General features: G+C 39.5%; 1 protein-coding gene across 1 annotated transcript in view; it reads right to left on the bottom strand.

Moving 5' to 3' along the window:
* The window catches only part of PHACTR1 (phosphatase and actin regulator 1), a 552,716-nt gene that overhangs the window by 425,168 nt on the left and 102,464 nt on the right, over positions 1-25,084 (bottom strand). The window lies entirely within an intron of this gene.

Raw genomic sequence — 25,084 nt, 5'->3', positions numbered from 1 at the left:
CGTAAGGAATCTGATTTGGTTTGTAAGTAACATCAGCGCATGCCTTGCAGCTCTGAATCTTAGACTCAAGGTCTACCCAGTTTTGTTAGGAAACACCTGCCCATACAGTTTATTACCTAACAGTAAGGATCCTTAAGATGCTGAATGGAAATTGGGTTTAATAGAACACAGAGACCTTAAAATTGTCACTATTTTGAAGGAAATTTGCAGTATTATCTCAAGAAAAATATCTGACACGTGTTGGTACCAACTTAAAATTTTCCATTTACAGAGTAGTTAAGATGATATTCTCTGTATCAGCCATCAACATTTATCGACCCATTCATTGATAACTATTGATAAATGCACATGTTTACTAAGCTCTCATTATGTGCCAAGCAGTCCACTGGGCACAGTGACCAACAATTAAATATCAACATGTGGCTAAAGTCATCCTTCCAAGTGGAGAGTGGAAGTTTTCATGTTATGTGTTTAGAACTCAGTTTGTTTGTTCGTTTGTTTTTAAAGAAATGGCTTCGGTATCGTTATTAGCTCCCTCCTCTCCACAGTTTTGCTAACTGCAAACAAATTACATTTAAACTGTTCACATTGCTGGCTTGGTTTAGGAATTGGCAGGGAAGAGATGCATAGTTTCAGCAGGTGCATGAAATCTGCACCCAATTAAATTGCATACTTTGTCAGATGAAATGTTAAGGACAGTAAGGGAGCTATTTTAAACAAAGAAGTCAAAGTTACTCTTGCAGAACCTAAGAGAATGCTGCCTTCTGGTGAGACAAATCACCTTTTAAAAGGAATAAGAAAACGTACATTTCAGGGACGCATGTGCACAATTCCATAGCAGAGCCCACAAAAGGAACTTTAATAAACACAGAATTCTGGTACTCAGATGTGCAGGGAGCACACTAAAGAGATGCATTAACCTCAGTCTATCTTCCTTTCGGAGGTTTTTTTTTTTTTTTTTGGTAAATAGTACACGAAAGTCTTATATATGATAATAATTTCAGCACATTAGACTGTGTCGGTGCTGAACAGAAATAGTAATCCCTGAGGGGAAATACCTGCCGTGCTATGGATGATAATGCTGCCATCTGAAGCTGCAAAGCAGCAGAAACACTGCCCAGCACGGCGGGGCGGGGAAGAGGGGGGGTTCCCAATGACATCTTGGCACTCTTCTCCTTTCTCTCTGCAAAAGAATGCGCAAGCACCTGGCAGTGGAGACTGAAATGCAAAGGGGAGAGTGGGGAAGGATTTACAAAAGATCTGGTGGCCTATGTGATTGATGGGTAACACTTATGCATCAAGAGATCTGGTGAAGAAGAAAAGAGACCGAAGTAACTGAGGGCACTTCTCCACCTTCCCTCTTATAAATCATGCATTGATGTATAAGCAGCCCAAACACATAATCACGCTGCACATTTTTTAAAAACTCATAATTTTGAAAAATGTCGATCCAACACTCAGATGCGGATATGCATAAATATACACGCAAACACACACATGTTACATGTATACCACTATGGTTTTATTTATTTATTTTTTCTTTAAAATCTTATACCAGGGGAGAATGGAAACGTAATAGGTGGCTTTTCTCTAACCAGTTAATTTGTGGTTGCCTGTGCTGCTCAAATATTGATGTTGTTATTCCTTCCCACCACTAGAGGGCTAAGCAGAGGGGACTGGCTTTTCTTACAGGCCCACGGATTGCTTTAACAGTAGCCCAATTTCCTCCCCAAGCCACTTTCCCATCGTTTCTTTAGTGGTACCTTCTGCTGCTGGTTTGCTTGCTTTTCTTTTTTTCTTTCACCTTTAATTCTTTCCTTCTTACCTCAAATGCTTCTTGAAACACTGCAGGCTCCAGAAGGCGGATGTTCCATCTAGTATTTCTCCATGCTTTATAGTGCAGTGTTTGCAGATAGTAATAAACTCTAACAGGCATCAGGACCTGGGTGCCTTACCTACATTTTCTCTGAGCCTCACAGTGGGATAGTTGCTTCTTGTTATTTATTTTTTAGTTTTTATTTTTTTTAGGGATAAGGTCTTGCTCTGTCACTTAGGCTGGAGTGCAGTGGTATGATCACAGTTCATTGCAACCTCAACCTCCTGGGCTCAGGGGGTTCTCCTGCTTCAGCCTCCCAAGTAGCTAGGACGACAGGTGTGTGCTACTACACCTGGCTAACGTTTTAAAATTTTTTGTAGAGATGGACTCTTACTATGTTGCCCAGGCTGATCTCAAACTCCTGGCCTCAAGCGATTATCCTGCCCCAGCTTCTCAATGTGCTGGGATTACAGGTGTGAGCCACTGTGCTTGGCCTGATTCTTGTTAAATTTTAAATGTCATTTCACATAAGAGGAACCTGGGGTTCAGAGATATCAACTAAGAAATAACTTTTATTTTCATGTCTTCAAAGATCGACACAAAGTGATTATTGCTCAAGGTCACCGTAGCAAGTGAGGATAGAGCTGAAATTCATACCTACGTCTGTTTGACTTTAAAACTTATTTTGTTTCTGCTGCACACCATCGATGCAAAGAAACCAACGACTTTTGTGACCAGCTAAAACATTTTATACAAATATTAATACAGACTTGACCTGTTTTCAGTGAAGAGCAAAGGGAACTTTATTGATTGATAGTCTACCACATGTCATACCTACTATGAAGTCTGTTACTCATACCATCTCCTTCATTTAATGTCAGTTTACCATCTTTGAATATTCAGAGTTAACCATCTTTGAATATCTGCAAAGCTAAGTTGCCCATGTGGGTCTGAAATCCTTCATCTTATTCTCACTGGCGCTGAGAAGTTGTCAATTTATGATGCATGGTTTAACACATTATTTTTGAGGAATCAATGGTTTCCAAGCAACTGGTTTGCTCACCAGCTTCAAAAGAAATAGGTATTTCTAGGTAAATCAGTCTTTCTATCTGTTTATCTATTTCTCTGTCTATATACACACACATGTGCATAACTGCTCTTTTCCACTCTCTGGACTCTGCTCTCCCCACCTGCCATCCCCAACCTTCAAGCTTCTACACCGGATTCTAGGCCTCCTCATTTGTATCTCCTTTTTTCCTTCTAGGCTGTCATAAAATTGTCACTGAAATGGGAAGCAATGAAAAGAAAGTGAACCAAAAGACTAGACGGTTCAGGCACCTGCTGTCCAAACCCCTGGAGCTAAAGTCCTTATTGGAGCTACAGAAATATTTTATTTTCATGTCTTCAAAGATCAACTCAAAGTGATTATTGCTCTTAAGTAATAATAGAAAAGTTTTGAATATTCTCCTTGCTATAGGGAATTTTAACAAGAGAAAAGTGTCCTAGTTCCCACATTAAGATACTTGGACCATCAAAACATCAACTCAAAGTCTTCCTACATTTCAATGACAAAAAGAAACTGTTAAGAAAATGTTTAATTTAGATAGCATATCAAGGAGAGATAAGTCAAATTGTGACCTCTAAAACAATTATAATTATGTGCTAGATGTCCACGTAATGGTTACACTGACATTCTTTAAATAATGAATAGGGACATTACATTGATGTTGATTTTGCAAGATTTAGAAAAAAAACACCTTTAGGCTAAGTGTGGTAGCTCACACCTGTAATCCCAGCACTTTGGAAGGCCAAGGCGTGGGGACTGTTTCAGGCCAGGAGTTTGAGACCAGCCTTGGCAACAGAGTGAGACCCTGTCTCTAACAACGGCAACAAAAAAAATCAGCTGGGCATGATGGTATTCGCCTACAGTCCCAGCTACTCAGGAGGCTGAGGTGGGAGGATCACCTAGGCCCAGAAGGTGGAGGCTGCAGTGAGCCTTGATCACACCACTGCACTCCAGCCTAGGTGAGAGTGAGACTTTATCTCAAAATAAAAAAAAAAAAAAAAACAACTTTACTCTTGAAACGCATTTATTAAAATGTATTTTACTCTTTGAAATAATCTCAAAATTATACATTACATCCTTTCAACGGTTCACCAGTAATTTATGACATTGACCCTTTGCAAAATTACACAGCCTCCTACTTACAACACTGTCCTTACAGGAAAATATGACACCTTTACTATCATATGTTTTCCCCAGTAACATTGGCAAAGTTGAAGACTGTCTATGTAGTGTGTCACACTGAGAGAAGTAATACTCATAAGTCATGAAATTATGCTTTAAATAATCAAGTCAACTATATCTGAATAAAGCAAATTACTCATTGGGATGTTTTCAGAAATTTTTCAATAGAATTTTTAAGGGTAGAACATAAAACAGGCATCATTTGTTCTCATTAAATATAGATTTTTTCCAATGTTATTTTACAGATTTATTTTTATTTTATTTATTTTATTCATATATGCCTTATATTAAAAGGTAGAAAAACAGTTGTCTTAGAATAAATCTCCTTATTACTAGTGGCATAAAAATAACATGATTGTTTTGAGTCATGCCAGAAACTTGTATAGATTCAAGCTGAGATCAAAAGATTCTAAAGGGCATTCTTTAATTTTTTTTTTTAAATAAAGGTGTAAGAAGCCCTTGGGCAACTGAAATAAGCTGCTTAATTAAATGATAATATCATAGGAAAGAACATTGTCAGGGGTTAAGATTCCCACAACAGATACGCCGGATAAAGCAGGATAATTATCAGAATGATTTTTGGCATAAACTTGAAATGTTGACTGCACTCGTTCTTGGCCACCTCTTTTAATTCTTTAAATAGAACACTGATTTTTAAAACTATCTAGTCTCCCTTTTTGGTAGCTAGATAGCTACAGTAAACATTGAAAAGCTGAATTACTCTGTTTGACTAATACTTCTTCCTGCGCATGCTGGAAATTTGATTTTCCATTTAGTCATTAGCATTTAAAAAATAATTCTTATCTTCCTAGTGATGTAACAAAAAAGAAGATCTTGATATCTGATGCTCAATTCATTTGTATAATGCTCTTGTCCTCTCCATTAGAAATACATGGAGCTGAGATATTGTGAAGCCCCACTCATTTTAATGAGAGTTTCCTAGAATTTAACAGGTTCAAGCTGGTGGCCTCTCAAATCATCCTGGTGCAACTATGGTAGGGGCACACTCTTTAGGTAGAACGATGTGATTCTGCACAGCAAACAACAAAAAGGAGGAAGCAACACATTGGTCCAATGGAAAGAACAGGGTCTTAGGGTCAGGGCTCCATCTGACAACTTATTAAATGTGTGACGTTGGATGTGTCATTTAACTTCTCCAAATCTCAGTTTTCTTATCTCATACCATAAGGAATTGCTGTGGGGATTAAGTAAAGTAACTCTGTCCAAAGAGCTTAATGCAGCGCCTACTATGCAACAGACAGTAAAAAAACGAAGTTAGTTCTTATATGTCTCACCACTTTAATGCAGCAAGGAGACCCTGTCCTGCGAAGTGCCACTTTTGTGAGTTCCATGTTCCCACTTAGACTCCTATTTAAGGCTGTGTCTCAGCATGACTGAAAGAGTGACCATGCCATCCACAAAATCAGCTCAACCAAAGTCTGCAGCAGTATGTCCTTATCAGCTCAATGCAACAAGCATTGATTAAATGCTTCCTTCATGCACAGTACTTTCCTTTAAAGCAGTGATAACATCCCTGGAAATTTGAAGAAAAAGAGCAAGAGAAAATGGTCACTATCTTCGAATAGACATAAATTTGGGGGTGGAGGTGTAGACCTATGCACTTTCCTTTTGATAGAGATAGTGAGAATTGTGTTGATGTGTGGGTATAGGAAACCTATGTCTAAATTACCCATTTCTATCTAGGATTTTACTGAGAGCTGCATCATAAAGTTCCAGAAAGTTCCACGCTGTGATACATTGCTGCTGCTCTTCCTGGATGACAGAGTGGGTCCAGGCAGCAATACAGAAAAGAACTTCTGGCAGGCTCTTTCTCCTGTCTGGAGTTTTCTTCTACAAGTTAATCCCTGGAAACAGACTCCACTAGCCCCTTTCTCATGGACACAAGCTTCTTTTCTGTTATATTTAGGTTTTGAGCATGATGGAGCAAGTTAACGGAACAAATGGGCAGTATTTAAAGATAACAAGCTAGATATGCCTAGATCATGGCTGACTAAAGCCAGTTGTTTTGCATTTTTAGATAAATTTCTATGAAGATCCATACCATGCATTTTTGAATGAATTAGCATCAAAAAAGTATAAAATACAAATGGTTTATATTTTTAAAATAATTTTTGAAGTCAGTGATCTGTAATCAGATCCCCTTGAAGTCTCCTACATGACAACTACATAAAAACTCTGCTTGTGATTTCTCATCAGTATCTAATTCTCCTACACTGGTGCTGGGAGTACTCTCTGAATACATAAAAAAATTATAAGTCAATGATCCTCTGTTCTTGCTTTATGGCTGTGTTCCCTCCACATTCTCGTCTTCTAGTCACAGCACTGTTTCCTCCTTCTGCACAGCCTATCTTCACCACATCTGATCAAGGTGTTAAATGTTACTCAGCATCAGCATGCCACAGACAGTTGATCTTACTTCATTCATTAGAATTTAATGAATCGTGTGTTATGCGTAAGGGTGAACTCACTGTCTCGTGTGTACATCTTGATCTATTGGTGACCAGTATTCTGCTTCTGTTAACTTCATCAGACTTTGGAATCAAGTTGGGAGGCTGAGGCTTCAGGAGACCAAGATAATCCTGGTACCCCTAATGAGGGGTCAATGGGACCAGGCAGAAGGAACCCAGCCCACAGGGCCCATGACATATTGAGAAGGGCCAGCCTACCTCAGAAGTAGCCTGGCTACTCTGCTTTATGGCATGGTATAACCTGACTTTACTGAACCCCACAAAGGACTCGCTGTGGGGTTGGGTAGGGGGGATGAAAAATATCCTAATTACTCCCTGCTGATTGACTTGAAGGGAAGGAATGATAGCTTGCTTGATGCCTGGGCAGCAGCAAGGATGGGGCAAGTACAGAAGCAAGGGCTGATGCCATTCCTTAGTCACAGATACAATGTATGCATCTTCAACATGTAGTCCTGTGACATTTTGAAGAGAGTATTTAGACCCACTGTTAGCCTTCTTATTTGCATCTTCAAGTTCCTTGTTCCTCAAAGCAAATTCTGAGGTTCTGAGGTTGAACTTCTCTATGATTAGAATCCAGGCCCTGCTACTCGCTAGCCATGTGACCTAATTCTCTCTAAGTGTTTCTACGTTTGTGAAATAGAAATAAAAACAGTTCCTTTTTGTATTAAATTGCATATATGAACCATTTAGAGTAAATGACATGCAGTAAGTACACAGTAAATATTAGCTAGTACCATCATCTTTGGCAGCAGCATCATCAGCAGCAGCAGCCTTATAATTTAAAGACCCCAACATTTTCTGAAGACCCCAGACACCAGAGACCTGAGATGCAGATAAGGCTTATCAAACATGGCCAAACCGCCCAGGATGATTCACACCGGCATTAATGCCATTCTGCTTCATGTGGGGGTTGTGGTTATTTTTAATCACCCTTAGGGGAACACAAATTCACAACCATTTTGAGGCTATTGAATGAAATTATTTTGTAGTGCTCATATTTCATGAGTGCTTTTGTACTCATTGATTTAGAGTCGCAATCATTTTCCAAACATATCCAACAAAATGGCATCAAAAGCACAAACAAGAGAACACGACAGCCTCCCATTTTATGAAATTTTACTTGTTTATTTTACCAAAGACGGCTTAACTTGTTATAAACTACCACTTTTAATATTTTCCAGCATGAATTGTCTTCTCCTATTTTATTTCTACGAAATTCTAAAGTACTGCCTTTAACTGAATAGACAAGATTTTGCTGGACAGCAGGGGTTATGCATGACTTTTCAATCTAGGAATCAAAACAAGGAATGGTGGTGAGCTAGGAAAGGAGGAAAGAGGCATTGGATACGGTGGCATTAAACACAGACACAGTGCCTGGAGGAACCAGGCATCAGACACAACCAGACTGCGGGGTAGCTGCTGTGATCCCTGCCTTCAGATTTTCACACCCTCGTGTGACCCTTTGCTCTTGTGTGTGAGCAGGAACTGTTTTTACTCAGTACGATATAACCAAGGGGATGGGCTGTCGCTTCTGTAATTACACAATATAGGAAGACACTTTCACTTGCTGGTTAATGCAGCTAGTAGTCATGTTGGGGTGGCCTACTTGGTGAAGAATTGAGGGTGGCCTCTTGCAACTGAGGATCCTGCAGTTGAGAGCAGGTGAGAAACCAAGTCCCTCAGTCCTGCAACTGCAAGGAACTGAATTCTGCTGACAATGACATGTGCTTGGAAATGGCTCCTTCCCCAGCTGGGTCTTCAGATGAGAATGTAGCCCTGGCTAACATCTTTGCAGCTTTGTGAGACACTGAAGCAGAGGATCCAGCTAAGCCTGTGAGGTGATAAATATGTGTTGTTTTAAGCCACTAAGTTTGAGGCCACATTGCCGTGCAGCACTGGAAAACTAACACACACACTTATTACTGTTAGTCACTGGCTTGTTACTTTAACATGTATATCTCTGCAGTACTCCCAATAATTTTGTGAAGGTTTTATCCACATTTTATAGAGAATGTTGCTGCTTAGGTTGTTAAGACTTGCCCAGGGCCACATAGCTACTTTGGGGTAGGGCTGTGATTCATAGAGAAAACGAGATTTTTGTGGTTTGTTTGTCTCATTTAGGTAAACTGCGTTAAGTTGGACAAATGATGTCTCTTCCTTATCTTTATTTTTCAGAAGTAGAATGGAAAAGATGCTAAATATCTGCTTCATTTTTTCATTACACTGGACCTAACAGGACTGATGAGACAATGCCTTTAAGAAACTCCTGGCTCCCTGGAGAAAGGTTTGTTAATGCAGTTACTATTTGAAATAATTTTGAAGAGTTAAATTATAAAGTGAATTACTGAGGAGGTGCTTGCTTTCTTAGAACAATTCTTTCCTCTTTGTAACTAAAAGACTGCAATTTTAAAAGTATATAATGTATATCTCTAGCAGTATTACACAGATAGTATTTCAATGATCATTTCTAGAAATGGACCTTTAAGCTAAACGAGTCACACTCTGGTATTTGTAATTTTTTTTAATTATCATTATTTACTGCATTGGTTCTGGAAAACCTGCAAAGACCCTATTATAGGACCAACAGGTTTGTGTGCCTGCTGTACTGTAACAGACCAATTACACTGAGACAGCAGGGTTTGTAGCAGAAAAAGACTTTAATGATTGCAGGACACTGAGCAAAGAGATGGGAGGAGGATCTCAAATCCGTCTCCTCAAGGAGTTCTGGGCTGGTGTTTTAAGGAGGAACATAGAGGAGGAGGGGCTGGAAAATGGAGGTCGTTGATTGGTTGGGGTAAGAGGGATGCAATTATCAGAACGTGGAAACTGCATTTCTTGATGAGCTAGCTTCTGGTGGGGTCCTTTACACCAGCTGATGTCAGTAGTTTTACCAGCATATAGGACCTGAAAGAACATCTCAAAGGGAAAACTTAACATTTCGTGATGTTCAGGTTGTTATCTATGGAGCAGTTAAAGGAAACTATAATTTTGTACTAGGCCTACATGATTCTAGGACAATGGGCACCAAACAACTGTGAGGAAGCAGGTCAGAGAACAGCTGGCCTAGCGATTAATGCTGAATGTGCTACAGGCTTGGATTATTTTTATTTTTTCTTTCTCTCTTCTTCCCTGATTAATTTAATAAAGTTTACAGGAGTAGTTTCAATGATAGCCTGATTAGTACCTGAAGATGCCTCTTCACTTTCCAGCTCCCTAAATATTGCTGGAGATGTTCCATTCTTCTATTCAGCCTAGTATCCTTTGTGCTATTGATATCAATAAAAGGATACAACAAGGGAATAATCCTGATAACGAATACTCAAAAGAATCCAAGTTTTGACTTTGATTTCTTTAGGTTTACCAAACTGTGCCACCAAAAGAATTCAGGTAAATTGCTTGTCCAAAGGAAAAAGAAAATCTTGTTCCATCATTTGTCCTGAAATTGAAACTGAAAAAAGAAACAGAGTTGGCAGGAGAGAGAAGAGGGAGACAGCAGCTGAAACTCAGAACCAGGCTGATACTTCATATTTTAAGGCTCTGTGGGTGCACTTTCTGATGCCTTTAGAAGTCAGGTGAGGCTGATGGCTTCCTTACAGGTTTCAGAAAGTAATTCAAGCTGAAACAAAGGCCTCGGTACTTAATTCAAAAGCATTGCAACTACTAATATTGTTGCTTTTGTGGTTTTAAATAAAAGGCCATTATGTTTTACAGGATTTTATAAGGAAACAATGTGGGCACACTGAGGATTTAATTTTTTTAAATTTATGTTTCAAAAAGAATTTAAAACTTTGTGCTTTGTAGCTATTCAAAAACTGAGGATGAAATTAGTATATGTGAAATTTCATTTGCAGTTATCTTTAAGTATTTTCTTTTGTGTGTGTCCCAAAAACCTGAATCTTAATTTAGGTATTTCCAGTAAAAAATTACTAACTTTTTATGTTACTTAACTTTTCTGATCCTCTTTCCTGGTCAGCAAAATAGAAATAAAACATCCATCCTATCTACCTTAAAGGGTGTTGGTAACATAAAACTATGGTGAAGAATAAACTATTGTATAAAACATAGCAAATTATTAATATTTAGTCTGTCCCTATTTATACTTTCTTCTCTAAAATATGTCTTAAAATGGGTATCAAAGCCGGGCGCGGTGGCTCAAGCCTGTAATCCCAGCACTTTGGGAGGCCGAGGCGGGCGGATCACAAGGTCAGGAGATCGAGACCACGGTGAAACCCCGTCTCTACTAAAAATATAAAAAATTAGCCGGGCGCGGTTGTGGGCGCCTGTGGTCCCAGCTACTCGGGAGGCTGAGGCAGGAGAATGGCGGGAACCCGGGAGGCGGAGCTTGCAGTGAGCCGAGATCACGCCACTGCACTCCAGCCTGGGCGGCAGAGCGAGACTCCGTCTCAAAAAAAAAAAAAAAAAAAAAAAAATGGGTATCAAAAAAATGTATGACATTAGTTGGTGGGAAGGAGATTCATTTTTTCCTGCATACCCTTTTAAAACTCTTGAATTTTGAATGATAATGTATAGTCTATTAAAAATAAGTAAAGAAAATTAAAGCCAATAAATAAGTGTTTAAAAGTATTTCCTCAACTGGCCTTTCTTCTCAAGGTCAAATCCTTCAGGCCTGTCACACTGCAACAGTCGTCGCCTTGATTAAGGGTTAGGCCAGGGAGCTGTGCAGCCTCCCTCTATCCTATCCACACCTGCTCCCCAAGCCTCACACTCTGACATAGGTGTCCCCAGAAATATCTCATTTTCCTCTGCCCACATTTTTCTGACTGCTGGAAAGGAAGAGATGTCTTTGTAATGTGACTACACCCAAGGTTCCCCACCTGACTTCTCACCTCTTACTCCAGGCTTATCCACACTCAATTCTACGTTCCACAAGAGGTCTGCAGTCTCCTCAGGTTCTCTCCATTTGGGGTGCCTGCCTTTGTCCTGCCAGCTCTTCACATCCCATCCAGGTCAACTCTCACCTCTTCTCTAGCTTTTCATCTTAAGCTCATTGCTCGCTTTTTCTGAATTCTCTTCATTGCTAATTGGTTGTGAGGCACAAATAAATCATTTTGCCTTTCAAGCATACATTTTTACCAAGAGGGTATTTGAAGAGGTACAGATGTTTCCACCACTGATAATAATCATTCTGTTCTAGGAGGTTCTAGAATGTTCTAAGTTGTTCTAGCAACCTACCAAAAACAAGTCACTTGAATCAATCCATACGCCTATTTAAGCAGAATATATTGTATGGTGTTCCGAAGACCATATTGAGAGAAATATTTATTTGGATGTACACACTCTGAGTTTTGTTTTTATCTCTTTACCTTATGACTCTGACTACTACATCTCTAAAATAGGGTAAACTATTTTTGGTGTTAGGTTTTGCTTGTAATACTCAAGTTTTTGTTTCCACCCACTGCTATAGTTATCTGGACTTGTGTGTGCACCTGGCCATAGCTACATCGATATAAATTTTATTCATGGGTGCACATTTTGCATATACCTTTGTGTAATTTAAAAATGTAAGTTATGTGCTTATACCCTGCATTCTCTATTTTAACTCCTTGGATAACACTGCCATTTTACTTTATCAATTTAAACCTACTTAACTCTACCCAATCTGCAGAAATGTCAACCTAGAGAGTCAGACTTCACAAGCTCAAACTCTCCAGGGAAGAAGGTTGAGACATTTCTACTCATATCTATAGATGTATTATGCCAATCAGGCCCCAGGGTTGACAAAATCCAATTACTTCAGCCAAAGAGAATATATTTTTATTATCTTCCAGAATCTTTTGAAAAATTGTTATTGAGTACCCACGTGCTAGACATTGTTCTAGTGACACGCATCAATGGAAAGAATAAGCAAAGTCTTGTCAAATATTTTAGGGGAATGGGTGGGAATAAAAGCAGTGGACAAGTATAAAATTATGATTTCGGAGAACAGTAATTGCTATTGCAGAACTGTAGCTGGTTGATCAGAGCCAAGAGTGACCATAGCCTCCTGTCAGGATGGGGTTCAGGAAGGTCTCTCTAAGGGGGGCAGCCCCAAACTGAGACCTTGAGTGACAAAAACAACCCAGCTACAGGAAAATCAAGGAAGACCATTCCAGCTGGAGGGAGTTACTGGTGCAAACATCAGAGTGCCCAAGCATGGTAAGTATGGGCAGGAGTAGAAGGAGAGGGAGTCTGGGCCAGCCCAGGCACTGTCAACGGTAGGCTAGGGGATGGGATTTTATTCCAATGTAGTAAGAGGCCATTAGAGGATTTATACTTAAAAGTGTGCACCCCAGCTGCCCTATGAAGAATAAACTGTGTCCGCATGTGTGTGCATGTGTGTATATGCAAGAGTGGAAGCAGGAGACCAGTAAATAACTGGGATGAGAAAGGTGATGTTTTCAAATACAAGGAATATGGTGATGAACATGGACAGAAGCAAATATTCAGATGTCATTCAAGAACTGGAGTTTTGGCCCGGCATGGTGGCTGACGCCTGTAATCCCAGCACTTTGGAAGGCTGAGGCAGGCAGATCAACTGAAGTCAGGAGTTCAAGACCAGCCTGGCCAACATGGCAAAACCCCATCTCAACTAAAAATACAAAAATTAGCCAGGTGTGGTGGTGGGCACCTGTAATCCCAGCTACTCAGGAGGATGAGGCAGGAGAATCACCTGTACCCAGGATGCCGAGGTTGCAGTAAGCTGAGATCACGCCACTGTACTCCAGCCTGGGTGACAGAGCGGAACTTCATCTCAAAAAAAAAAAAAAAAAAGAAGAAGGACTGCAAGTATGCAAGTTTGTGTAGCAGAGACTATCTAGTATATCAAAGATTCCTTAGATGTGTCCAGCTTTAACACAAAAAGGAAGCCAAAACCCAGGTAGCACATGGATAGTTCCTTTACATCATAGCATTCCAGAGGTAGGAGGCACCTCAGAGTGGGAAGACAGTGAACCTAATAGGTGAAGTGACTTCCTCATGGACACGCAATCAATTGGCTCCACAATTGAGATTGTCTCCTCATATTCTGTCTACCTCACCATATTTGGCACCATTGCTAATATGGAAGTTGCTCTTTTGATCACATTGCAGTTGATAATCTAAAGCTGCAGGTTGCTTACCTCACGTGTCCTAAGACTTTGCGATGGAAAAGAAGTCAAATGTCTTGGCTCAGAGAAGGCATTTTAGCATTTAGCATATTATTCCACACCCCTGTGTCTATTACTGATATATCTACGTGCCTGACAACATAAGAGGAACAAAAGATGGGGGGTGGGGGCTGTTCGCTTCCAAATAACAGCTTAAAGGTCTGAAACTAAATTATTTATTGAGGCAGAGGGCTTTGAAACAAGCAATGGGGTAAGTGAAATCTTGAGTATTACACTCCATTTAATAAAAGCATTCCAATTTTGCTTGCTTTGAGAGTTCATTGGCTTTCATATGAGGAGTTCTTGACTCCCTAAAGAGCTTAGTATTTGCATCCCAGTTACCAAGGCCAGGTTGAAAAAAAACCCCAAAGTGCTTCCTGTTGACAAGAGATGAATTGGCTGATTATTTGAGACATGTTAAGCCATAAATTATTTTTAGTGCTTATAGTTCTAGAGTGGCTTATTTTTTTCTTTTTATTTTCATGCTACAGTGTGACAAATATGCTGGCCTAGCAAGGAGAGCAGCATTCCAAAGCAAAATGTATCAGAACGTTCAGCTCAGTTTTAGGGTATATGAAATGAATTCCATTTCAGACTCTTAGATAACATAAGATGTTCTTTCCAAGTGTTCTCCTTTTAATAAGTGCTGTACCCTGGAATTTCAGACTGCTATCTTGAGAATGTGGGAGAGAATCCCTAGATTTCACCATCATTCTGATAGAAATGAGCATCACCTTAGTTGGCACACTCATTAAGGCACTCATAAGGCACACCTTTTCAGTGCCTACTTTTCATAATTTTTATGAGCCCGGGTCTTGCTCTGTCACCCAGGCTGGAGTGTATTGGCACAATCATGGCTCCCTGCAGCCTTAAACTCTTGGGCTCAAGTGATCCTTCCACCTCGGCCTCTTGAATCGCTGTGACTACGGATGGATGTGCCATCAAGTCTGGCTAAAATGTTGTGTTTTTGTTTCCTCCTCCATAAAATAAGGAGGGTGCTCAGATCACACAGTCTAAGATCCCTTTCTTCCTTCTCCCAAGTCAAAATATATACTATTTTAAGAACTCATTAAACATTGTGTGTGTGTCTGAAAAGAAAAAGACCATATTAATGAGAAGTGTATTTTCCAACTCTTAGATTTAATCTTCTCTTCCCTTATATCTCCAAATAGCCGAGAGGAAGAAAAGTCATGACTGTATGAGCATCAGCATAGGTGGTTCCAAATCACATCACAGCTGTCATTCTTGTGTCTGTCAAGGAATCCGATGAAACATGGAACAATTTCAGACTGGTTAAGGCCTCCTATGAGGTAAGAAACACTTTGAGGGAAGTCACACTTGGAGTGTGCAATAGTGCAACGTGAATTTAAACAAGGGAGCAGACTTCTCACCTAGGCTGTAGGTCTTTCTATCCAAGTAGGCCTACATTTCAGCTACTGAGTTATGAAATAATAGATGACATTTTCTCCTATTTTTAAGCCCATTCCTTGCTCTTAGGTCACTGAAGTGCAAACTGTAACCAATATATACCTGAGGTCCTGAGTGACGGTTTCTTGTCTGGATGATTTTTCTCATTTGGGTACCATGATCCTATTTTCTGACAAGCCTAATGTCTATAAAGTGCAAAGACTATAGACCCCAGTGTTCACATAGATTATAAAAATGCATTGTAATTTCAATGTTCATTCATTTATTTGTTCATGTAGCCAGTTAATCAATGGGTATTTCTTGAGCAACTACTATGCACAGAGCAATGATTTTTAATAAGAAAACACAGAGAAATGTTTCATCTTTATTTTCTTTTTCTAGAAGAAGCTCAAATACAATAGTTCTTTGATAATTTTGTATGTTTTAGGTTTGTGGAATTCAACTTTTTAAAATGTTATTCACACCGTTCAGTTGATAGTTACGCTAAAACCCGAGACTTCACCACTATGCAATATATCCGTGTAACAAAAGTGCACTTGTACCCCCTAAATCCATAGACATTTTTTTCAAAATAAAATTTTTTTGAGGCCAGGTGCGATGGCTCACGCCTATAATCCCAGCACTTCGGGAGGCCAAGGTGGGCGGATCCCCTGAGGTTGGGAGTTCGAGACCAGCCCGGCCAACATGATGAAATCCCATTTCTACTAAAAAAAAAAAAAAATACAAAAAATGAGCTGGGTGTGGTGGCAGGTCCTGTAATCCCAGCTACTTGGGAGGCTGAGGAAGTAGAATCACTTGAACCCGGGAGGTGGAGTTTGCAGTGAGCCGAGATCGCACCACTGCACTCCAGCCTGGGCAACAAGAGTGAAACTCTGTCTTAAAAAAAATTTTTTTTTGAAAATTAAAAATATGTATTACTCAGAATAAACGAGTCTTCAGTTAGCATATTCTGCCCCTATGTGAAAATAGACTGGTAGGCAGGCTCTTCGGTTTCCCTCCCCCTCTCTCCCTCTAGTCATCATTTCTATTAACAAGTTCAACATAGAATTCATCAAGGTGAGCTTAAATATGTGGATTCCATAAAGCAAAAATTGAAAGAAATAAGTACCTTGCCATCAGCGCCTTTTTCACAGATTTTTTTTTTTTTTTCTAGAGCCCTTGAATCTCATCTTAAGGGCAATCCACTAAGGGAGTAGAGTAAGAGTCTGGGAACTCAGGTCCACTGCGTATGAAATTTGACTGGAGTTTTTAGTTCATTTTCAATTTTCAGCCTTCAGTTAGTTGTGAATTAAATAATTAAATACATGGAGTGTCTTAAGTAAAGTGAAGATGCCTTTCTCTTTTCTTTTTTAAGATGGAGACTTGCTCTGTTGCCCAGGCTGGAGTGTAGTGGTGCGATCTTGGCTCACTGCAACCTCCGCCTCCAGGGTTCAAGCGATTCTCCTGTCTCTGCCTCCCCAGTAGCTGGGATTACAGGTGCCTGTCACCACACCTGGCTAATTTTTTTTTTTTTTTTAATTTTTAGTAGAGATGGGGTTTCACCAGGTTGGCCAGCTTGATCTTGAACTCCAGGCCTCAGGTGATGCTCCCATCTCGGCCTAACAAGGTGCTGAGATTACAGGCATGAGCCACCACGCCTGGCCTCATTTTCTTTTAATATCTTTTTCTCATCTTACCCATTCCACTCATAAAATTGAAGCCTAAGTTAAGATCTCATCTGGACTATTTTAAAGAGTTTCAATTACTAAACTCTTTCTACTGTTATTCCGTACTCCAAGCCGCTAATCCAGGTTGCCAGTCAATGTTTCTAAAGCTTAGTAGTAATCTGATCACTCACCTACTCAAATACTTTCAAATGAGTTTTCATCACCTCCTAAGTCAACCAAAAAACTCCTTCGTCTTGTACTTGAGGCAATAATTTGGTCCTAAACTGCTCCTCTATGAAACCTAAGAGTTCCTCAAGGCTGCGCTAGGCTGAGATACAACTTCATGTAAACAGTTGTTTCTGCTGCTGGAAAGAGCTTTTTCCCTAGCCTCTATGCTGTTGCTTTTCTCTCTTTTTCCTTTTGAGAGATCACACTCATGTGCACTGTGATCAGGCATTGCCTTGCTATGATAATAACTCCCCTGGGCCAAGAGCTACAATGTATGTCTTGCTTCTATTCCAAATTGCTTTTTTTGTTGTTGTTTTGGTTTAGTTTGGTTTGGTTTCATTATTTTCCTTTTATTTTTAGTTGACCCATAATAATGGTACACATTTACGGGGTACAGAGTGATATTTCAATACGTGTATAATGTGTAATGAACAAATCAGGGCGATTAGGATATCCATCACCTCAGACATTCACGATTCCTTTCAAAATCCTCTGTTCTAGATTTTTGAACATATACAATAAATTATTGTTTGCTATATTCACTCTACAGTGCTATACAACCCCAGAACTTATTCCTCCTATCCAGCTATAATTTTGTATTCATTAACCAGTCTCTCCATATCCACCCCACCCCCACTTCCTAGCCTCTAAAAACCATACAAATTGCTTTCTAAAAGAGCTTGTGTGTTTTTTTTTTTTTTTTTTTTTTTTACACGAAGCATTGTTTTTCCCCAAAAATAATTTTTTGGTCGATTTTTGTTTATTGCAAAAGCAATCCATTTTCATTCCAGAAAAAGAAAACAAAGATAAAGAAACAGAGGGAAACAGAAATCATCCATAATCCTACTCCTTCAAAGACAGCTACAGTCAAATTCTCATGTAACTCCTTCTCTTTTTGCAAGAATATTATACCCTACAAAGGTCTCTAATGTGGTTTTAAAATACTACTAAATCACCCAATATTACAAATTAAAAAAACAAAAAGAATAGAAATTCCGCCAAAGAGTATACTTGATATCTGCTTTTGATGATTATTTTCTTATAAAAAGAACACAGCCACATAATTTTACATCCTTCTATACCATCAAAGTTTACTTTAATCTTTGCGTTTTCGTGCGTAGTTTTTATATTGAATACATATAAACATGCTATAGGAAATGTACTGTATAAGAATCAATGCTATTTAAGTAGGTAACTGCAAAAGTCAGTGACAATTCCTAATTAGTGGGAAGAGTAGAGAAGCAAAATGTCCCACTTTAAGCTGAGAATTTTATGATCTTCTATAAATAAATCCTTTTGACGCATCGGCATCATACGCAGCAAAATCACAGAATGACAACTCTATTGCCTACCCACTCAGCCAACTGGGATTGGTTAAGGTTAGGTAGGTAATCAAAGCCCACAGCTATTTCTTTGTATAGATAATTCTAGCTCTGATTAACCTGACAATCACATTCCAAAATTAAGTTTTTTACTGCAAAAGAAGGATGTTAAACAATTGCTGAAAACCAAACTGACTAATGAGTATCAAAAAAGCCCAACTAACAAGCCATAATTTCTCCAAATATTCTTTGTATTGCAAGCCTCCCTCACCCTCACATAAGAGAGAAAAGAAAGCTCTTCTTGTCATTTTCATATTATCATGTAACGTGGTTGAAGGAAATTACATTAAAATTCACTTCCGCTTTCTTTATATCATCAGTATGCTTGCCAAGGGCCAGTCTTTTCAGGAAAAATGGACAATTTGAAGCTGGTATGTGCTTCCACAAAAATACTAGATTTTGTCAGCTCCAAGAATATCTGTCATAAACATCAGGTTCTGCCAATCCCAGTAAATCGGATTTGCATCTGTGTGAGGATTTATGTTGCCTTTTTCATGAATAAAATACCTCTCTTGACTCTGTCTATTGACACTGATGTAGTGGTCATTTCAAATTATCTTCCAGAGGTAGATTCTCCATACACAGGCTTTCATTTACATGGATATATCTTAAAAGAAGCAGAGCTGTATTACTTAAGTTAAAATGAGTGGCATCTTTGGGTTAGAAGGCCTTTGTGTAAGCTCTAAGAGGTCTATAAAATCCTTGAAATGGTACATAAAATGTAATGTTATGAATCAGTGCATTTTTCTGGGGATGGAGTCTATAGATTTCAACATTTTCTCAATGGATTTGTGACCCCAAAATGTCTAAGAATACTTGCCCTACATTAAATACAACTGAGCGAATTTGCTTTCTTATCTATGTGGTGAAGTTATAGCAGCTATTTGGGAAGTCCTTACCTCTAAAGTAATTAAGTAAAAGACAGAAAAAGTCCTTTCAAGAAAACTCCAGGAATGTTAGCCAATAACATTATTTCAAGATGGGTCGTTTTCTTAAATAATCAATAGCATAATGACTATCAGCCTTATGCACAGAAACAATCAGGAAGGATTACAAGTGAGGGAAAGTGGGTATCCCACAGAATTGCCTTTATTTAGGTGGTTATTAGGATGTTCTTAGCATTCAGTTCTTAAGACTGTTAAGAATTAGTCCAATGGAACTCGTTGGTCCTTCTACAATCAGTCAGGGTGTTGTGGAGAAAGTGATTCATCGAACAAAGTGTGTCCATAATGAGTCCCAGGAGAAATCCCTGCTTGATCTTCATTTCAAGATTAATTGTCCTTAACCTGAGTTATTATTTCCTTTATATTGATTTATGGACAATGTGAATTGTGCAAACCTAGGAGTTCTTTAGTACGGTATATTTAAGATGCACTGCAAGGGATTTTTATTATTATGATTAAAGTAATGAAGTTTGTAAATTACATACACAAGATATAAATTAGAAAAGATTCAAGGACACCCTATAACAATGTCACAGTAACTTGAATTCCTGTGTGCTTTCTTCCTGAAAGGCAGAAAAGTAGAATAGCAAGAGGCAAACTGGCTACAGCTATTTCCCCAAGGAGATGATAATTTCACAGGTAAAAGTCATCTGTTCTATGAGTTGAAGTAGGGAAAACATTGGGAATTGTTGCTAAATTTGATCAAGTTTTTAATTTTCCTAGCCAATTATGTAACCACATCTAAAAAAGACATGTGGGTCATCATGATATAAATGTTTAGTCTCCGTGGCTCTACTTTGCCCAATACTTTATTTTTACTTTTTTGTGTGGGGGGAGACACACTTTAAATTCACATTATCTTATTGGGGAGTATATATCTTTGTAAGCTCTTAATTCCTTTCCAGAAAAAAAGTGGTAAGTACATGAATGGAAATACTGCATTAAATATACCCTCTATTGGCTTCCTTGGTTCTAAGTCACTCAGCAAAATGTCTGCATTTTTGGAGTTAGCCATGGGGAAAAATTACTTTCAGTCTCTACATTGCAAAATCTTGTAATCTATGTGCACGCACAGAATCATACTGAGAAACACTCTCAATCTATTAAAATGATTACTTTTTTTTTTTTTTTTTTTGTGATGGAGTCTCGCTCTGTCGCCCAGGCTGGAGTGCAGTGGCCGGATCTCAGCTCACTGCAAGCTCCGCCTCCCGGGTTTATGCCATTCTCCTGCCTCAGCCTCCCGAGTAGCTGGGACTACAGGCGCCCGTCACCTTAAAATGATTACGTTAAATACAAACAAAATCGTAATCTAGGAAAAACACATGGAGTTGTGAAAAGTCTCCTTCTAAATGTTTCTTTTCTTTTCTTTCCATGTGCTATTTGTAATGCTTATCTCCTTGTGAGTGGAGAGTTTACCAAGAGTAAAGGTGAGTTTGGGAAACCTGAAGTTCATGAGATGTAGATAGGAAAGGCAGTACCCTAGCAGATGAGAAAGAGACAACCAGACATGCAGAGGAACTGATGGTGAAGGAAAGAGCAAAAATGGAGACAGGAGAACACTCTAGAAAGAAATTGAAAGGAAGAGTCTGGTAGAGGGAAATGACTGGGACAGGAAAAAGGCAGGAAACAGGCCTTTGAGACTCACTGCTTCTTTGGGTACAACTTCCACAACCCAAACACAAAAACAAGAACGATGAGATTGATCATCACAACCAGCACCTGACCTTCAAAATACAAATTGGCTGTATTAACACAAACTTAGGTTTTTAAATTAACTTACTCTATTCATTTGTAATATGCTGGTCTGTCTCCAAATAACATGGAGAAACAACACTAAACAAGAAGCCATCCTTTCATTCAGAAATGAGCAGAAAAATAAAAGAAATAATAAGAACTAAGATTTATTAAGTGCCACCATGTGCCCCTTACTCTTCTAAACATTTTTTTTTTTTTTTTGAGACAGGGTTTTGTTCTGTTGCCCAGGCTGGAGTGCAGAGGCACACTCATAGCTCTCTGCAGCCTCGAACTCTGGGGCTCAAGCAATCCTCCTGATTCAGCCTCTTGAGTAGCTAGGACTACAGGTGTGCACCCCCACACTCAACTAATTTTCAAATTAAATTAAATGTGTGTGTGTGTGTGTGTATGCACACGTGTGTGGAGACTGGGGTCTTGCTATGTTGCCCAGGCTGGTCTCGAACTTCTGACCTCAAGTTATTATCCTGCCTTGGCCCCTCAAATTGCTGGGATTACAGGTGTGAGCTACTGCTCCAGGCCCTTTTCTAAGCACTTTAAATATAAGAACTTAATACCTTTTCCATTGATTTTACAGATGTGGAAACCCCAGCACAGACAGCACAAGTCACCTGCCCAAGGTTACTGCGGTAGTGAGCCAGGATAGAGCCCCTTTCAGACCCAAGTACTTTGGTTGCGGAATCCTTGCTCTTCACCACTACCCTCTGTGTTAGACTGAAACATACATGGACAAACCAGATTAAAGTTAATTTCCTGAAATATCAGGACCTAAGTATTAATATATCAGTAGATCCCATTATGACATGGTTGAGAAGAAATGAAGTGTGCTGTGAAAATAGAGCTAGGAAAAGAACAACATTATCTACTTTCTTTCTAGCCTCCATGCCTTTCTTCATTACTTGCTCTAAACTTTCTGAATTTAATTCTTAAGTCATCTCCTTTCAGAAAGGTAAACTAAAAAGTCTTTATATGGCTTTTCTTTCATTAACAGTATGCAGATTTATAATGTCATTAGGGACATTAGGTAGGCCAGCAGTCCCTAACCTTTTTGGCACCAGGGACCACTTTCATGGAAGATAATTTTTCCATGGACCAGGGTGGGGGGATGGTTTTGGGATGATTCAAGTGCATTACATTTATTGTGCATTTTATTTCTATTATTAGTATGTTGTAATATATAATTAAATACAGCTCATCATTATGCAGAACCAGTGAGGGTGCTGAGCTTGCTTTCTTGCAACGAGACGGTCCCATCTGGGGGTGATGGGAGACAGTGACAGCTCATCACGCATTAGATTCTCATTAGGAGCGCGCAACCTAGATCCCTTGCACGTGCCATTCATGATAGGATTCTCGCTTCTGTGAAAATCTAATGCTGCCACTGATCTGACAGGAGGTGGAACTCAGGCAGTAATGTAAGTGATGGGGAGCGGCTGTGAACACAGATGAAGTTCTGCCTGCTTGCCCATCGCTCACCTCCTGCTGTGCAGCTCACTTCCTAACACATCACAGCCCAGTACCAGTCCCTGGCCAGGGAGTTGGGGACCTCTGAGGTAGGCAATAGAATTTTCCTCCCAAAGGAAGGAAAAATGTAATGCAGGAATGTATGAAATCAATATGTGGTCACATCCCAACGAAGCAGTGAACGATCCCAGTAGCTAATGAACTTGAGTTTATATTTGTTTGCAGAATAAAGGAAATGAATATGATGAATTAACACTAAGTAGAAGCTTCTAAATTGGCATCAAATGACTTCTGCCCCATTATAAAAACAGACCAACTGACAGAATCAAAATATAGAGTGAACCTGAAGCTCCAACTGATAAAGGGATTTTATAAAAATCAATTAGCATAATTCAATACAAAACTGTGTTCTGAAACTGTAAGAGGGTCATTTGGTTCCAGGATATTCACCGGAACTCCAATTGCTATGAAAATCTACAAGACAGATCTGTCCAAGTCCAGAGATGGGCTTGCTATGTTCGTAATAACCAAGAAAATATAGTTAACCTTTCATTTTTTTCACTTCACTCAAAAATTCCACGAGTCTTATTTGTTTTTGAACTATTGGAACATTTCTTATATTTTATTGTTTTAAAACTCACTGTTCACTTAATGAATGGGTGCTTTCAAATTAACTGCTTGAATTCACTGTGTGTTGATTTTAATAAAGCTCATTTAAAATATCAAATTAAGCACTCACCATGTGTTATTTCTTATTCTAAACACTTTAAATATATTGACTTATTTACTTCCTTCCCAAAATCTTATGACTAAGTGACTTAATCCTCCATTTTGCAAATGTAGAAATCTAAGCACGTAGAATGTAAGTAACTTGCCCCTGGTTACGTAGGTGGTAGGTGACAGAGGCCCCATAATTAGGTGATGTCTGCAGATAAGTAGGTTTTGCAATTTTGCCTCGATATATAATTCTTTTCTAATCGAAGCCAAGGTGCCCATTACCACAATATTGTTCAGTAAATCTATGAAGGAGGCACCATGGGGTTTATTTGTTGTTACTGCTAAGCCCACTCATATCCCTGACCCAGATGTTACTGTTAAAGGACTTAAAGAGTAAAATCAAAAGGCATTGTCTGCTGCTCTAACCTCTCTTGCAAACCCTCTCTGTGGCCTTATGGCTCATCTACCTTCTCAGAGGTAACAAAACAAAACGAAAATCTTCTCACTTTTGACCTCAGTCTCCATGCATGTTAAATGATGTTAAAGCTGTGGTTTTGGGCTACTGCTGGCTAGAAGCCTATTCTGGAAAAGAAAGCCGGCCTGGTTCTGTTCCTTCCTGATGGACTTCTGTCCCTCCATCCTGCCCTTGCCCTCAACCTCCAGCCATACCCTTGCTAGATGCCCTGACTCCTCTAACACTTGGAAAAGCAGGGAAGGGAGAGAAGGCCTGGGACGAGGAACATATTAGTTGCTTAGAACTCTTAGGAGCTGGCTGTGGTTTCTCCTGACCGTAGCAGACACTTACAGTCAGCTCTGACTCATGGAGGGCATGGTGGATTGTCAGGCATCTCCTAGCATCTGGCTGGGCCCCAGCCCTCATTCGTGTGGTATCGGTCCCTTGTGCCTCCCTGACTAGAATGTCTGGCTGGCTCCTTGTGGCCTTCCCTTAGGTCTCTGGTTCTCAGAAGTCCATCATCACACAGGTTCTCTCTGCTGGGGACTCTGTCCTTCCAGGTGGCTCTCTCTAGCAAAGATCATGTGGAACAGCTCCAGGCCAGTTTCTATTTCTGCCAATGTCTCCTCCTCTCAAAACATACACCTTTGACCTTTAGTCAACAGGAGTCCAGTGACTCCAAAACCTCTGTTGTGCTGCCACAGCCAGGTTCTTGTCCCTTGTATTTCCAGACCTGTGTCCTCCAGCAGCCCAGAGTGTTCTACCAACACTACAGGCCACATGATAAACTCCCCTGGGGGTTTCTTAAAGCTCCTCTTACTTGGCCCCAGGCTGAAGGGATGTGTTTGAACTATAGTCTCCTTATGGGGCTTACAATTAAAATGATTTTCCCCTAAGTTTCCTTTCAAGGAGTTTTCAGAATACTGAACAATATTTACAAAGACACAGTCAAGCCTGCAACCCAAAGTCATTTGCTCATGGCAAAGACGCAGTCAAGCCTGCGACCCAAAGTCATTTGCTCACGGCAAAGATGCAGTCAAGCCTGCGACCCAAAGTCATTTGCTCACGGATCTGGGCTGGAATTTGGAACAGTTCGTGTGACCTTTGACAACTTATTTAGCCTCCCTTCTTACTTCTAAATCCAACGTGCTAAAAATATCTAGAGATGTTTTAGAAGTTGACAAAAACATTTCTAAAACCCTTAACCCAATATCCTGGCCCAGAGTAGAAAGTCAACAGATAACATATATTATCATTTTTAAAAACCTTAATTTTTTCCCCACAGAATATCCTGTGAGTCCCTTTCGTTCATACAGAAACACTGAAAGACTAAATGACTGACTACATATTGGAGCGTAGGATGATAGAGGC

This window comes from Mandrillus leucophaeus, unplaced genomic scaffold (genome assembly GCF_000951045.1).
Source record: "Mandrillus leucophaeus isolate KB7577 unplaced genomic scaffold, Mleu.le_1.0 Scaffold36, whole genome shotgun sequence".
In the NCBI taxonomy this organism is placed as follows: Eukaryota; Metazoa; Chordata; class Mammalia; order Primates; family Cercopithecidae; genus Mandrillus; species Mandrillus leucophaeus.
The sequence above is the reverse complement of the archived record's forward strand: the minus strand, read 5'-3'. Positions and strand labels throughout refer to the sequence as shown.